The sequence below is a fragment of the Miniopterus natalensis genome, chromosome X (genome assembly GCF_054644295.1).
Source record: "Miniopterus natalensis isolate mMinNat1 chromosome X, mMinNat1.hap1, whole genome shotgun sequence".
In the NCBI taxonomy this organism is placed as follows: Eukaryota; Metazoa; Chordata; class Mammalia; order Chiroptera; family Miniopteridae; genus Miniopterus; species Miniopterus natalensis.
The window spans coordinates 11,325,851-11,340,014 of NC_142103.1; the positions used below are offsets into that span (position 1 = coordinate 11,325,851).

At 43.5% G+C, this 14,164-nt stretch overlaps 1 long non-coding RNA gene across 1 annotated transcript in view; it reads left to right on the forward strand.

The window, feature by feature from the left end:
- Window positions 1–14,164, forward strand: part of LOC107524979 (uncharacterized) — a 277,367-nt gene that overhangs the window by 10,223 nt on the left and 252,980 nt on the right. The gene's annotated exons all lie outside the window — the stretch shown is intronic.

Here is a 14,164-nt window from a genome sequence, read left to right on the forward strand (position 1 = left end):
TAGCTAGCTAGTTTTGAATAAAGGAAGGGAGCAAATGGAATGAGACATTAAGCCTAATAAATTAGGGAGCTGAATGGGACATTAAGCCTGGTTCACTAGGAAGCTGCAGCATTCACAGGCTCCCCAGGGGACTTAATTCCATAGCAGGCAAGAAGAATCAGCTTTCCAATCTCCCTGGGGGCCAACTGGCCCCTTCCCATAGATTACGGGGAGGGGGGTGTGGGGAGAGAACCAGTAAAGGGGAAATTCCTTAGCTGGGCGCATGCACAGTGGAAACCAGAAACCAGATGATGGGCCAGAACTTTTAGGCATGTGCAGGGGAAGCCAAAATGGTAACATAAAGAGGGAACTCGAACCTAGAAAACCTGGGAAAAAGACCAGGTTGGCTAGGGGAGGACCCAGCACCAGCCCGTGAAGGATTAGGAAAGAGATTGGTTAGCTTGAAAGAAGGCCTGCTCTCTCTCAAGCCGGAGGTTATATAATCAAACCTCAACGAAGTCCTGCCTGGGTAGGACACATTCACCCATTTATTCACCCATTCGTTCACCCATTCGTTCACTCATTCGTTTACCCATTTGTCCCCCCATTTGTCCCCCCATTTGTCCCCATGCTCCCTCTCTGCAGTGGCCGAGCGGGCCCAACAGCAGGCCCAAGTGCAGGGCCGGTTGAGGGCCAAGTGCAGCCTTGAGAGCGGACATGCAGATGGAAAATGAGACGGAGAGAAGTTCTGTATCTCTGCGTCCTGGCCCTGCTCCTAGGCTTGGTGAAGACAAGTGCGGGCCTGAGGCAACAGAGACTGGACTTGCTCTGTAGTGAGATGACGCTGAGCCATCTGGTCGTGGGTGAGACACTGGGCGCCGGGGGGCGGCCCTTTGCTTTTGCTCCAATGAATCTTATCACTACACCCCATCCTCCTATGCGTGGGTCCCCAAGCTGCTTTTCGCCTGATTCCGTGGAAGAACCCTATTTCCACTGGCAACAGTATCGCATTTTCTTGATTCACCCCACAAAAGACATTTTGGGTTTTCCATGTCTTGGCTGTTGTGGATAGTGATGCAATAGGCACAGGGTTGCAGATAGCTCTTCAAGATGTTGATTTCAGTTCCTTTGGATACATACCAGGAGTGGGATTGCTGGGGCCTATGGTAGTAATATTTTTAATTTTGGGGGGAACCTCCATACTGTTTTCCATAGTGGCGGTACCATTTTACATTCCTATCAACAGTATTCAAGGGTTCCCTTTTCTCCCCCTGCTCGCCAAACTTATCTCTTGTCTTCTTGATGACAGGTTGAAGACTTTGACTTCATATGATAGGTAATAAAGAACCATGATCTTGTGGGAAACAGGGATGTAATGGGATTAGAGAAGAGATAATGGGAGGTAGGGCTTAGGTGAGAGGCTGTTGCAGTGGTATAGGGTCTGCTACTAAAGCAAGGTCAGCAGCATCAACATTAGTGTCCTCTGAGAGCTTGTTAGAAATGCAGAAGTTTTCAGGCCTTACCCCAGACCTACTCTATAAATTATCTATTACTGCATAACAATTTACCTCAAAACATGGCAGTTTAAAACAGCAAACATTTATCTCGCATCTTTGTGGTCAAGAATCTAGGAGTGGCTTAGCTGGGTGGTTCTGGCTGAGGGTTTCTCATGAGGGTGTAGCCAAGATTTTGGATGGAGTTGTAGTCATCTAAAGGCTTCAGTGGGGTTGAAGGACCTGCTTCCAAGCTCATCATGTGGCTGTTGGAAGGAAGCTTACACTTTCTTTTTTCTTTTTTTAATTTATCTTTATTGTTGAAAGTATTACAGGTGTCCCATTTTTCCCCCCCAATTGACCCCCTCCACCTCGCTCACATCCCCTCCCCAGGCCTTCACCCCGTCATTGTCTGTGTCCATGGGTTATGCATATGTGCATATAACTTCTTTGGTGAATCTCTCCCCACCTTCCACCCCCCTTCCCTCTTCCCTCTGAAATATGATCGTCTGTTAACATGCGTCAATGACTCTGGATCTATTTAGTTGATCAGATTCTTTTGTTCATTAGCTTCTTGTTAAAGAAGACCCTTCAACATTTCCTGTAGTGCTGGTCTGGTGGTGATGAACTCCTTTAGCTTTTCCTTGTCTGAGAAGCTTTTTATCTGACCTTCAATTCTAAATGATAGCTTTGCTGAGTAGAGCAATCTTGGTTGTAGTTCCATGTTTTTCATCACTTTGAATATTTCTTGCCACTCCCTTCTGGCCTGCAAAGTTTCTGTTGAGAAATCAGCTGACAGTCTTATGGGTGCTCTCTTGGAGGTAATTAACTGCTTTTCACTTGCTGCTTTTAAGATTCTCTCTTTGTCTTTATTTTATTTTTAAAAAAATATATCTTTATTGATTTCAGAGAGAGGAGAGGAGAGGGAGAGAGAGAGATAGAAACATCAATGATGAGAGAGTCATTGACCGGCTGCAGCCTGCAACCCGGGCATGTGCCCTGACCGGGAATCGAACCCTGATCGCCTGGATCCTAGGTCGATGCTTAACCACTGAGCCACGCCTGGCTGGGCCCTCTCTTTGTCTTTAACCTTTGGCATTTTAATTATGCTGTATCTTGCTGTGAGCCTCTTTGGGTTCCTCTTGTTTGGGACCCTCTGTGCTTCGTGGACTTGTAAGTCTATTTCTTTCCCCAGGTAGGGGAAGTTTTCTGTCATTATTTTTTCAAATAGGTTTTCAATTTCTTGCTCTCTTTCCTTTCCTTCTGGCAACCCAATAATATGAATGTTGGGTCTCGTGAAGTTGTCCCAGAGGCTCCTTATGTTATCTTCATATTTCTGAATTCTTTTTTCTTTTTGCTCTTCTGGTTGGGTGTTTTTTGTTTCTTCATGTTCCAAATTGCTGATTTGACTCTCAGCGTCCTCTACTCTACTGTTGATTCCCTGTAAATTATTCTTCATTTCAGTTCATGTAGCCTTCATTTCAAATTGGTCCTTTATTATGTCATCAATTTTCTCAATTATTTTTGTCATACTCTTACTAATATCCTTGAGCATCCTTATAACCATTATTCTGAACTCTGTGTCTGTTAGCTTGCTTGGATCTATTTCATTTAGTTCCTCTTCTAGAGATTTCTCCTGTTCTTTCCTTTGTGACATGTTTCTTTGCCTCCACATTTTGGCTGCTTCCAGGTGTTTGTTTCTATGTATTGGGTAGAGCTGCTATGTCTCCTGGAATTGGTAGAGTGGCTTTGTGTAGTAGGTGTCCTGTAGGGTCCAGTGGCTCAGCCTCCCCAGTCGCCTGAGCTGGGCCCTCTAGGTTCTCCCCTGTGTGGGCTGTGTGCACTGTCCTGTTGTAGTTGAGCCTTGGTTCCTGTTGGCCTCACTGGGAGGAACTGACCCCCAGGCCAATCAGCTGTGAGGACCAGCTGCAGCTACAGCCAAAGAGCTGCTGTGCTGGAGACACCCCTGTGGAGCAGGATTTACCTCAGTGGGGCTTTGGTGTCCACCAAGTGCGCCCCTTGAGTGTCGCTCGTGGATGGGGTAGGGTTGTAATCCAGCGTGGTCCAGTCTGACCACCAGGTGCACTGTCTCTGGGGCCTCCCGGGAGGTGCAAAGTCAGCCTGTGCCAGTGCCTTGCCCAGGGCCACCCAGCATGAGCTACACAGCAAACCGTAGTTGGCTGCTCCTTGTGCTGCGCTTGGAGGTGCCCAGAAGAGGCCCAGCTATGAGCCAATGCAGCTGCCGCTAGTGCCAGGCCTAGGGCCGCTTATCAAGCCGTATGGGGCAGCTGCTGCTTGTTTGAGAGATTTTAGGAAAGTCCTAAGCATGAAGCTCGAGAGGCCACGTGCACAGAAAAGCCCCTGGAAATGGCCTGGATGAGCAGCAGGTGGGGAGGGCGGGGCCAAAGGTGTGAGTCAGGTGCTGGCGACTCAAACATGGCGCCTGCCTGCCGGCTGTGTGCGGGGAGGACTCACCACAGGAGCCATGGCCTCCGCCAGCCCTTCTGCCCGGGAGGAAGCTGCCCTCCAGCTCTCGCCCGGATTCCAGGCAGGTTAGTTCCCCCCGAGTGTCCCGGGTCCTTTCAGGCTGCTGCCCGGCGCTGGGCTCAGAGGGAGCGTCCGAGTGAGTCCGCGCCGGGCCCTTTAGAGGAGCTGCTGGGGCTCCCACAGCCTCCTCGACCCTCAGCGACAGTCCCCGCTGGTTTCATAGCCCGGAGTTGTGGGGACGTCTCCTCCCAGCCCTGGAGCCCTGGGCTGGGGGCCCGCTGCGGGGCTGGGACCCCTGCTCCTCCGGGAAACCCCCGCCGCCGAGATTCCCTCCTGGGTTTACGCCGTGGCACCGGGTGTGGGCCCAAGGCCGTGTCTCTGAGTCAGCCCCGACCCGCCCGCGTCCCCGACCCTCCTCCCGCTCTCGATGCTCCTTCGGTTCCCTGGTTGCGGGGCTTCTGTGCAGCGGGATCTCAGGAGGCTCTGAGCGGTGGCGGTTCTGTGTTTAGTTGTGATGTTGACGCGGCTGCGGAGGCGGCGGTGCAGCTGCACCCGCGCCGCCAGCTCGTTTCTCCCCCGCTTACGTTCTCACTAGCCGCGGGCTGCACATCTCAGTTTGTACGGTGTTGGCTTCTCCAAAGGTGCCGCAGTGACTTCTCAGCATGGCAGTTAGCTTCCTGCAGAGTGAGTGATAGAGAGGAAAGAGAAAAAGGCATAAAGAAGAGAGAGGGGGGAGAGAGAGAGATAGAGAGCGCGCAGCCAAGACAGAAGCCACGTTGTCTTCTAGAATCTTCTCTGAGACGTGATGTACCATTAATTCTGTCCTGTTTTCTAAGTCACGCAGACCAACCCTGATAAAATACAGAAGGAAACAACAGGGAAAGTGAATGTTGGGAGATGGGGCTCTTTAGAGGCCGTTTCGTAGGCTGCCTGGCGCACTTGCTGATTCTGTTTGCATTTTAACAAGCTCTCCAGGTGATCCACGTGCATGTTCTTCACGTAATTATGAAGTGGCAGAGCCAAGATTCAAACCCAAGCTGGGTGACTTCAGGCTCCATGCTCTCAACTGTTATGCTCTGCTTCCTTTCACATATACACACATACATATATTTTCCCCAGCTTTTAGACAAATGGGAGCACACTGTATACCATAAACATTGTTCTAGCGCACTATATACTGTAAACTTTGGCCACATGAACACCTGGTAGATTTGAGTTTTCACTACGAGCACTGCTTGATTGCTAAGACTTCTTCAAGAGTAGGGACTGGCAAACTGCCACCGAATCAAATACAGCCTACGGGCTGTTGTTGTACTCAGATTTTAAAAGGACTGTAAAAAACTAAAACAAAGAGAAAACAAAGAAGAATGTGTAACAGAGGGCGACCTGCAAAGCCTAAATATTTACTGTCTGACTCTTTGCAGAAACTGTTTGCCAACCCCTGTTGTGTGTATGGATTAGTTCTTTGTCTTAAAAAATAAATAAATCACACTTGTGGGCTTGTGTGGTTCAGTGGTTGAGTGATGACCCATGCAACAGAAGGTTGTTGGTTCGATTCTGGTTCAAGGCATATGCCCGGGTTGTGGGCTCGACCCCCAGCAGGGGCGTGCAGGAGGCAACCGATCCATGTTAATGTTTCTCTCTCATCGATGTTTCTCTTTCTCTCTCCCCCTTCCTCTCTCTCTAAAATCAATAAAAACATATTTTAAAAAATCATACTCATCTTACCAATCACGAAGCACAATGCCTATTACCCTTTAACTGTTGATTTATTCCCCACCATCTAGCTCATCTAACCCTGTGTCCTATTTTTCTTCCGGAATATTTCATCATTTCCAATCTCATTTGGGATCTAATGAGCTGTATTACCTTTATTAAGTTAAAGAACCCCCTGGTTCTGTTCATCTCAACCTAGGTATACTTTGGCAAGCAGGGGCTAGGATATCTAGCCTTCACATCTTGGTCTTGACTCCCAATTCTTCCTTGAGCTCAATCTGTGTCTCTCTCTTCCTCTCACTCTTAGCTCTTGCGTCCTCTGTCTTCCTAGAAATATGTTTAAAAGACTTCCGTTCAAGTTCTTAGGAAAGGCTCCTTTGCCCATAAATGGGAAGATAAACAATGTAAAGTGTCCACTTCATTTTGGAAGCTACTTGGTTCATTCTGTCACATCTCTAGAGACCTAAAAGAAAAATTTTTTCAAGGTAGAGCAGATCCTAGTGGTATTCGAAAAGTGTAAACAGTCTGCAGAGTGATAGAGTTTAACTGAAGTAGATGAAGATTCATATTTTTTTGTACCACTCACAAGTATATCCTTGATTGAATTCAAAGAACTCTCCACATTGTGAGAGGGACTCTTATGGCTTTCAGTCTCTCAGCTCAAACTCGAAGCTTTTCAGGGACCACTTAAGCACTAGCTATACCTGTGCAGCCAAATCACCCCCCATATTTCTCAAACTAAGATAAATTATCAGTGATTTGGCATAAATGATGGAGATGTTGAGCAGAGACCAGTCTGAATTAATGAAGCATTTTAATGTATTACCTGGAGTATTGTTGTATTGCCTTGTTCTTAGAAGAGCCACTTAAAAATCTTAATAAGAATTATTCTTGTGTTTTCCATAACTGGTTGGCTGGGTATTTCTTTAACTAGATTAAGTATCCCTGTGATTGTCTTGTTTACAATATCCATTGGTTAAGTCATCATTAATCCCACATGTGTAGGGTCTAAAGCAGTAGATCTCTCGTGTAAATCGGGCTCATTATTTGGATTACAAGAAGTTATGGTACAGTCACTTCAGATCCCATGGAAAGGGATGCACTTTTAAAGCATTTATAGAGGAACAAAAGAGAGATAGTTTTATGCATTTGGAAGAAAAACGAAATGCTGCGAAACAAAGAGGGAGGCACAGGATTTGTTTCTCAAAAAAGCAAATATATACCTCTGGTCACTGGGCACCTCTACCTGGCCTAATGCTACTTTTCTGACTTTTCTACTCAATGTACATCGATCCAATGCCTACTCTGCCCAGGTCCTGCCATTCGTCCTATGCTTCACAGTTCCCTTTTCTTTAGCAGATCTTTAGTTAAAGTGATAGGCGTGAAAGTTGGTTGAAGGCTTCTTTGTAGCTCCTGCTGCTGCTGATCATTGCCTTCACTTCGCTCCACTTCCCCTGTTCATTACTTGGACACTTGGTGAGTTGAGAACTACCCTCCCTTCACTGCTCTAAGGGGCTGCAGTGTCTTGTCCAAGTAGCAGACATTCACTGAGTACATTGACGTGTGTGTAGCAGATGCTGAACAAGAGCTGAGCTTGGAGGCACTCCGGAGTGCATTTGGAGAGAGTGGAGGGCCCTAAAGGAGAACATTGTTGAGATGTATGCAGAGGATAGTTAGGTGTAATAGGCTGGGAACCTCCGTTATGACACTGGAATTTTTAAGTTTCATAGCTTTGGTTGATTGCAGGTAAAGCGTAATTAGTTAGGTCAGTGATGTCTACCCTATTGAACTTTTCATACCTCAGCACTGATGACAGGAAAATCCTTGAAAAAGGTGTCCTGCTAAGATTGCCTTCTGGTGGCCCATTCTCCCGTTTATTCATATCCTTGAACAATTGGCTTAGGCACTCATTGTACCCATCAGTTGGAGCTCTAGCAATAGGAAACAGCCTGTTTCCTGTTGTAGGCTTTCTTAATATCCCTACCATCCATCCTCACTTAACTACTTCAGGAATCCTGTTCTTTGAGGCCCCATTCTATTCAATGAGCAACTGAGGCACCAGATACATGAACTTAGGCTAATCTCCTGCTTTTGAGAATGTCTCTGTATAATTTCAATGCCCATGATTCTAGAAGGGACTAAATGTTGAATCTTTGTCTCTGAATTCTCTCATTGAAGGCTGAAACTTTCAGGCATTTGACAAGTCTGTGAAAGAAGAGTTTTTGGTGGAGGTGGTTGTGGTAGTGTTCCTTGGTATTTCCTTTTGGTATTCCTTGGAAATAACCACTGTTTTAGCCATGTGCAAAAATCCTAGTGAGTATTTTTCATACTCTTGGTTTGAATCCTGCCTCTGGCACTTAACAATAAGTGACTGAGAAAATCACATAAACACTCTGACTTTTAGTTTCTCTTTCTATAAAATGGGAATGCTACTAGTAGCTACCTCACTGGGTCCCTCCTCCTTAGCCTTTTTCCAACTGATATTTGGGACCAAAATATCATCATTGTGAACTCAAATTATGATTTTTAATTTAAATGAGTTTTGTTTTGTTGCATATGCAGTTGAATGAGTCAGGGTCAGGCCACTGATCAGCAACTGTTGGCGGAGGATGTTACCCTGGCAGACTATTTAATTTGTTACTAACCACATCTGTCCCTTGGCATATAAGTAATATTTTTGCAAAGACATTTATCCATTAAAATTTTTGAAGTGAAGTACATGTATTTTTTTTTTTTTAGGATTCCCCCCCCCCCAGAACTTTATGGTAAAATTGATGACTCATTGTCAAAGCTAGTCCCTTCACATTCCATCATTCATTCCTCAAAGATTTATTGAGCAGTTACTATGTGCCAATACTGTATGAGATGCCAGGGTTATAAATTTGAGTAAGACACAATTTCTGTTCTCAAAGAGCCCAGAATTGGTGACAGAAGCAAATAGGCAAGCTGACAATGGCAATATAGAATGATAAGAGCTTTGAGAGTGGAAAGTAAAGGTATGTGGCGGAAGGACTCCAGAAGGCCATTAAACACCACTTGGTGCCCTGAAGAGTTACTATGCTGCCCCTCTTGCATAGAGGTGACACTTGGAGCCATGTGTCTGCTAGTTAGTTTTCACTGAGCCAACTACGTACACTCTCTTAGTGACCCCAGTGACCAATGGCACAGAACTGTGAGATGACTGGCCAAAGTTCAGTGGTCACTTGATGACTGTGGAAGAAAGCAGAGCTAATTGGCCCACATGGGCTTCAAATTGGCAAGCATGGCCTTGTTAGCATTGCGCTTGCACCTCCCTTCTGCGTGCTCTTGCTACCAACTCGGCTTCCCAAAGGTGTCCTTAGAATCTAAGTATCTTTGGTCAGCTTTTTGCTCTCTGGGTCTTACAAGCGTGCCCCAAAGTATTCTCCACCCTTGCTTTTCAGAAGAGAAAATCAAGGCACCAGGAAAATTAGACTGAAGTGAAATTGTTGACAGTTTCATGAGGAGTTTTTTACCTTCTTTGATGAGTTTTACATCCTCACATAATCTGTGCACCCCTAGGGTGAGTAATAATCAGACTGCTTCTCCTACGAACAGCTGACCTTCCAAGTTGTGGCAGGTTGCTCATCATAAATCATAAGTTTAGCTCTGAAAGTGAGTCTTTTAAGCACAGATGAGAGAAAAATCTCCTGATCGTCCCTTTCTCTGTTTCATCTTCACTCCTCCTCCAAGTTCAAACCACTCAGTTCCTCTAAAATTTCAAGTTTTCTTCCCTGCACTCCCCAGTCCTTAACAAGCTGTTGATGTTCCGGGAAGTGTTTTTTCCTATGAAAGACACATCACGGCAGCTAAACAGCTGGAGTCCTCTGACAGCAGATCAGCCAGGCCTTGGGGTATCAGTGTGATGAGCAGCTCAGCTAGAAAGTGTCTATCCTCTAGCTGAGCAAATGTCATCTCCACCAGGAAGCTGCAAAAGGATGGTGAGAGACTGCACTGAAGTGTCTGTGAGGCTGAGTTTCAAGGAAAAAAATCTATAAATACAAATATGCTGCAGTAAGGGGAGTGCCTGATCCAAGGGTAAATCTATGAATGTGTCTGTCTCTCTTGAGACTGTTCAAAAGCACAATTTACATGCTCCGGACATTAAATGGAGTGATTATAAAACATTTATCTTAATAGACTTATCTTTACAATATTAGTTCATAAATTTTCCTAAGATAAACTCTTGCAAGAGATTAGTATCATTGTGTAACTACAACAAATAAAACTTACTGTTCCTTATACTTAAAGAAAATGGCTACACACCACCAACAGGATAAGACTGCTGAGTTTGGTTCTTAATTGGAATTGGTTTGCTCTGATCCTTGCATACACTCATCAAAGTTATCAACATCTTTCTGAGCAGAGGCTCCCAGGCCAGTTAAAAAAAAAGAAAAAGTTGTCTGGATACATAAATATAGATATATACTGTGTACAGATAGATAAATATAGATATATACATGGAGAACTAATATTAAATTGCCAGAATTTTATTTTGCCATGTAAGTACACACACACACACACACGCAACTACCAACTACTATTATTATTTTAAAAAGAAAAGGCAGTTTAAAACCAAGCAAGCAGGAAGGCCAGAATATTAAAATAACCATTTTAGTTGACTACATTAAATTATATGACTAACAGTCTGTACAAAAAAAGATAAGTAAGAATTAAAAAATAGATAAATCAAAAACTAAAAACAAAAACATAATAAAATTTAGTCTTTGTGATCTTTATTTTTGTTTTCACTTCATCCCCAGCTGGGGTAAACTCCATCACAGACTGGCCTGAATCCATGAGTTGCATATGGGATCCGATTGAGAGTCTGGGCTGATCTCAACTCTAAGAAATGGACTGGGGACTAGAATTCTGAATCAAGACCTTCACAAAGCCTCATTTCAAATGTGGACCTTCCCTATTGGGGATGGAATGAAAACAAAAATAAAGATAACCAAGACTAAATTTTATTACATATTTGTTTTTAGTTTTTGACTTGTCTATTTTTTTAATTCTCACTTATCTTTTCTTGCACAGACTGTTAGTTATATAATTTAATGTAGTCAGCTAAAATGGTGGTTTTATTTTAATACTCTGGCCCTCCTGCTTGCTTGTTTTGAAAATGCCTCTGAGGAACTTATGGTTGAGTAGAAAGTTAGGATAAAATAATTTAAAACCCACTAAAAGCTGGACCATAACTGTTTCCCAAAAGAGAAAAATGAGGAAGAAGAGATTGTACAAGATCATATCTAGCTAGGTGACTAGGAAAGGTTCAGAGAGGAGGGAGTATTTGAGATGGGTCTTGAAAGTGTGTAGGATTTTGACAGGTAGAGATGAGTTGGGAGAAGAGCCCGAGCAGAGTGTTGGAATGATTCCTCACAACCGGCCATGCCTAGAGAATTTGGAGCACAGACATCACCATTTGTCTGACTAAAGCAAACTGTAAGTGCTATGGCAACAATAAAAGAATAAAAATTACAGTAATTTAAAGGCCCTGTTGATTTAAAATTAGAAAATTATGATAATTGCTTTAACACGAGTATTTTTAATTGCGTTAAGAGTAGTGAGTTGAATAAATTAATTTTTAAAAACACATGGACTTAATTGAGTTCACATCTACTAGCTGCGATCTTTGGCAGGTTACTTAGCAGTTTTATGCCTCAGTTACCTTACTTGTAAAAAATGATATAATGATTAAAACAGTGCCTGGCAATACAGTAAGCATACAATAAATTGGTGCCATTCTCACTTGGAAACAGAGTCAGTTTCCCTCTTGAGGTCTCTCAGCACTTAGGAAGGGCCTATCTGGTGATTTGCAGACTGACCGCTGTAGATCTATGCCTGGGATCTCTGCACAGTCATCATCTGGAAGCCCTATACCAGGCAGAGTGTAGACTCGAAAGATTACCAGGAGGAGGGAACAATTGTGTGTATTCCAAATCATATGTATGCAGTAGAGAGTTCTGAAGCTGACTTGAAACACTAGATGTCACTTTGCTTGAAGTAGACAGTTTTCCAGATTTGGTCATAAGATGCTCAGTACTGTTGCCACCTTCTGGAGCACAGGTGAGAGGCAGTTAGGCATGGAAGTGTGACTTCGTTTTTTCAGCTGACACAAGAATGTCTGATTGGTGCCTAACAATAGACGGCAGCTGTGAATTCGCTCAACTACTGGAAGGGAACCTTTCTTTCCTCCAGGGGGTATTTAAATCCAGGAGGTTGCTTTGTGGGAGAGGAGCTGGAAGAAATTGCTGATGTAGAAGACCAAGTTTATCATTCTTAACCTAAAAGATCAACTACATTATTGGGGTGGTTGTTTTTTAGAGTGCAAAGGGTTCCTTAAAATTGAAGATGCTTCCTTTGTGCTTTTATACTTTGTTAACATATCAAAGGCCATTCATTGAGAGGAGTCAAAACTAAAGTGTTTGCAGCTATTGATCATTGAAGATCCATTAGGGATATGCATCAGTCTCTGGAGTTAGTGGCAAAGTAGGATTTGCTTTATTTATAATCCTGTTTGTTTGCCACCTGTATTGAGTTTCTACAATGGACTAGGCATTGTAATAGGCACTTGAGAGGCAACAACATTCCCTGTCCTCAAGGATCTTCCTTTGTGGTTTCCATTGAAGTGGTGATTCCAATCATAGAGATATGTATGAAGTAGAGCATGGCCGTCAGCATTGCTGGGGATTGTGTTTTCTTCATCTCTGTGGTTAGATGCTTTCCCAGTTCCTACTTGACAAATAGAGGAAAATTTTACATAACTTCACTGGAGTCTAGAGAGTGTATAAAGTCCAGCCACTTGCTATGAGGCAAATCATAGCAGCCATAGAGATGTTTTTATTTTTTTGCATGAAGGTCTCACCATTCTGATGAATGATATATGATCTCTGGATGATTCTCTCTCCCTCTCTCTCTCTCTCTCTCTCTCTCTCATCTCTCATCTCTCATCTCTCATCTCTATCTCCCTCTCTTGTGCTCACGTGCTCACATGTGCGTGCACACACATCTCCTCTCATCAGTTTCCTAACCTTTGGCGACCTATGAGACCCATCTCATACATTGTTAGAGTCTGGTTGCACTGGACAAGTGGGGCATCTCTTGGACCCTTTAGGACCCTTTTAAATAGGACCCTGGATGCCACTTTTAAATAGGACCAGAAGTGATCACTAATTCCTTAAAAAAGACATAATCAGGAGACAAGCTACACTTGGCCCTAATCTGTTCAGAAGTTGAAGGTGGTACAGGGAGTACTCACTTAAGGTCCTTGATAAGTTCTGTGACTTTAAGTGAAACCGTGTATAACAGTTTTACTATAGGCTAATTGATATAAACAAGAGTTAAGTTCCTACAGCATCTCATCAACCTTATGAAGAAATGACTTTGAATGAAACAACGTTATTCAAGGACCTTCTACATATCTGAGTCAGGAATGGGAGATGGGGGAAGAAATGACAACAGAAAAGCTAGAGATGTAATTAGTGTAATTAGCTGAGGCATCAGTTTTGAGAAATCCATCTTCTCATCTAGTTGAGCCAGTTTTTAAAAATGAAATATTGGTTGGAATATTGAGGAACATTCATTTTCTTTTCATTTTAAGTGTCAGTCAAAGAATATTGCTTAGCTTGCTTTATTTATATTTTAACTTTATTTTAAAATTTTACTTCTGTAATATACAAACCAATCATTGACAAAATTATGAAGTCATAAAAACTCATCTTTGGTATTCCCTCACCTTCCCTGGCTTCCTACCGTACTCCCTTTTATCCCCCTTGACCCTCTGACCCTCCTTTTTTCATTTTCTCTTAGCTTCCCAGAGCTCAAAACCTTTCTTCTCCCACCTCTGTTACATCCTGCTCCAGGAGAGCAGGGAAAACTACTTCTTCATAAAAGGGAAATGACTGATGGCAGCTTCACGAGCCACTGTATAGAAGGGGACCTGACTCCATTAAAAGACTAAATCTCTATATGAAATTTTTGGCATCTGGCAGTTGGAGGTTAGGATCGAGGCAGGAGTGGGATGGTATGGGAACATTTTTTTTCTGATGCACCATGAGATCGAATTTCTAGAGGCAAGTGGTCTCTGTTCAGTACAGTGGTAGAGAGCATAGGCTTTGAAATTAGACTGACATGGATTATATGCCGGATTCATTCCTTAATAGAGATTTGACTTTAAATAAGTTCTGTAACATCTATACCTCAACTTCCTCATCTGTAAAATGTGGGTAGAAATACCCAGCTCCTGGGGTTGTATTAAGGATTAAGGGATGTAGATAAGGCTCTCAGCATGGGTATTAGCACATAGAGTAATCATTTAAGTGTTTAGTGTTACAAATGCAACCTTATTTATGTCACTCCTCTGCTTAGAAAACTTCCACGACTTCCTACTGTCCTAGAGAATCAAGTCCTAGACTCTTGGCATTTACAATTCTGTAAGATGGGACCATAAGTTAAAATTCTCTAAGGCTGCT